The sequence below is a fragment of the Telmatherina bonti genome (assembly GCF_933228915.1).
Source record: "Telmatherina bonti genome assembly, chromosome: 4".
In the NCBI taxonomy this organism is placed as follows: domain Eukaryota; kingdom Metazoa; phylum Chordata; class Actinopteri; order Atheriniformes; family Telmatherinidae; genus Telmatherina; species Telmatherina bonti.
In genome coordinates, this window is record NC_136622.1 from 19,550,836 (window position 1) to 19,553,958 (window position 3,123).

Sequence of the window (3,123 nt, forward strand, 5' to 3'; positions counted from 1 at the left end):
TTTAAAAAAAAGAGTATTTTTGTCTTGCCCATAGAAGAAAATTTGACTCATGCAATGTGTCTATTTTTAGTTCTGCAGTCCCACACATTGTTGCAGTTTCATCAACCATGATCCCATCATACTTCAGACATTTCTTGGAGCTCATTCTTTGAAGTTCATGAACCAAAGAGCTGAGATGATTCAGAGAACAACCTTTAATGAGAGTCTGTTCGAAGACACTGAATTTTGAGTCTTAACACCCACAAAACTCTCAGTCTCCATCATCTCTCTTACACAGATGATTAGGTGTGCAGAGGCCAGAACTGATGCAGACCTGGAGTGATTGAATCATGAAATGACCTAAATGAAAGAATTGATTAGTTTTGCAATCATGATGTGTGCAAGATGAGCAGCTTGAAGTCTCTGACACTGATCCTTGAAGAGTCTACTGGAGCTCACTTTTGAATCAGAGACACATCTTGACAGCTGCTTCGTGAAGTTGGCACTGAGTGGTCTTATTACGTTGAACGGATCTGATTGGCTTACATGAGTCAGGGTATAAGAGACAGATTAAAAATATACATAATGATTAAACAATGTACTTTGAATTTCCGTACATCTTAACTCTGCTTATGATAATGGTGGGATGTTACTATATATTTACCTTCTGTGTACCTGTTATATTTATATTATAACAATAATGTCACTGTGTGTTAAGTTTTTATAGTAATCTAAATATCTCTGTCCTGTGGCAACTTGTTCTTTAACTGCTGGTTGCTTGGCATTGTCTTTGGCTTACATCTTAATTTGTTGGCATGAAAAAAGTAAGGTGATGCAATTGCCTCAATGATTGTGTTGGTAATGCTTTAACAGGCTGAAAAATCACTTTTTGTTCCACACAAAGGAGGTGATATGATGATACACAGTGACATTATCATTCATTGAATAAATTAATCCAGCGGGCCCTTCGAAGTTGCAGGAGAGCAATGAACAGAGTGTGTGACATCTGCAGCCTTCTGATAGCCAGACTACACTCTGCTTTGATCTGGCTTCATTATACAGCAAACCAAGACTGACCCATCTTGAAAGCTCAAGCATGCTGTGTTCTGACTTTTCAAACTGCAAACACAGAAGTGTTCATGGAGAGCAGGTTAGGGAAACAAAAAACAGGTGATTAGGCCTTTGCCTTTTGAGCTGAAGTACTACTGTACTGTTTCTTGGTGGACAAAAACTTTGTTGGTTGTTTTTTTTTTTTGTGTGTGTGTGTGTGTGTCTTGTCCAGCATTTAGGCAAGCAGAATGATCGTGTGGATGCTGTGTTCTGCTGAGCAAATTTACTTTGCCAAGGGAAGCTTTATAGATATAATGATCCCTTTGACTGTCTGAAATTTTTTTTTATTTCTATATTTATTTTGCGTTATTGTTTGCATTGTAGAGTTTGTACTGCTGGACCGGACCGGAGAGGACAGAAGAGAGACAGAAAGAGAAAGAGTAAGAAGAGAAAACACCTCATAGGGAAAGAGAAAGAGATCAAAAGAGAGGGAAATATTTTAGATATACAAAACTTATATATAAAAAGTTAAATATAAATGAGAAATACACAGAGAAAACTAGCTGGTGTTCGTGAATAAACTTGCGTGATGACTCAACAATAGGTTCTCAACAATAGCTTTCCCTCGAAGCTTTCAGAAATATCAGTGCTTCCAGTGTCTGCTTCTTATGTCTTTATGCTTACATTAACCTCATGTCTTGTTTTACAACTTCTGTAATTTTTTTTTTCCTACTTATAGGAAATAACTTGTTCTTTTTCTTTCTTTTAATGATACTTTTAACTCTGTAAAGCACTTTGGTCAGTATATATGTGTTTAAATGTGCTATTTGAATAAACTTACTTACTTTTACTAACTTACAATACTATGAGTCTATCATAAACATCTGCTGTTAGAGCAGCTTATGAGTTTTTCTTTCCTAAATATAAACGAATCATTTAGATAGTTTTGTGTAATTTATTATCAACTAAAATATCTTTGAAGTTTATGTTTTTTCATTGCTTCCACAGATTCTTGTCAATAAATCACATAAAAAAAACCCTGTTTAATTGCCATCACTTAATTCAGTTGTTAAAGACAAAGAAAAAAATCCTGCAGCTACATCATGCCAAACTTTCTTAAAGATTATTTGCGCAACCTGTTTTACATTCCCATTTATCTGAAAACTTCAGTTGACTATAAAGCTGACATAAGCCAGTGACCCCACTGCTACCTTGTGCAGTTAAGCTAAATTTGCTCAGGGCTTCATCTTGGATAATTCCTTTCTCTTGGCTGTAATGCCTAATCTGAATATCAGTCATTTTACTGTGTGTCACCAGAGAAATAGTGCTGTATAAGAGTCTAGCACCAGTATACGTAGCTGTGGTAACCTTCAAATGGTAAGCCTCATCTGTCTCCAACTCACCGGCATATTGCAACACCCTTGCATGTCCTACATTCTTGTCTCTCTCTTCTCACCAGCCTTTGATAGTGTGCTGTTCCTTCCTTCCTCCTGTCTCATCCTCAGACATATTCTCTATGCCCTCTTCTTCCTTGTCTTCTCCCTCTCTTTTTCCCTATCTCAGTGTGTCTGCTGTCTCGTGCGGTGCTGCAGGGCTCTCTGCCTGATGTAATTTATGCTATCTCCTTTGCTAGTGTGAGAAGAGAGTGTCCTGAAGCCAACACTCTTCATGCAGAGTGCTCCTGTGGGAGGCGGTGAGCCAGCACTGACTGAGCTATACCCTTTCTCTCCCTTTTCCAATCATTCTGCACACAGTGCAACGACCATGCATGCATAAAAAAAAAAACATGCTCAATATGCATGATGGTACAGGATAATTAAAGCTACCGCATAGTAGCTGTCAGCTGCAAAGGAAATTGGATGTGACGTCACTGCAAGTATTGGCTCTGCAGCCACTCATTCCACCAAATGTCAGCTGAAGTCAAGCCCATGTGCAGCAAAGTGTTTTGCACTCAGCTCTTTAGTGTAATAGAGTCCCAAGGCTGATTTGACTATTTAACAGCAATAAATGCTTCATGCTGATTCCAGTGACAGGAAAGGATTTCATGTTGACTTGATGTGTTTATGTGTGGTTCCAGGACTGTAACCCATTTCT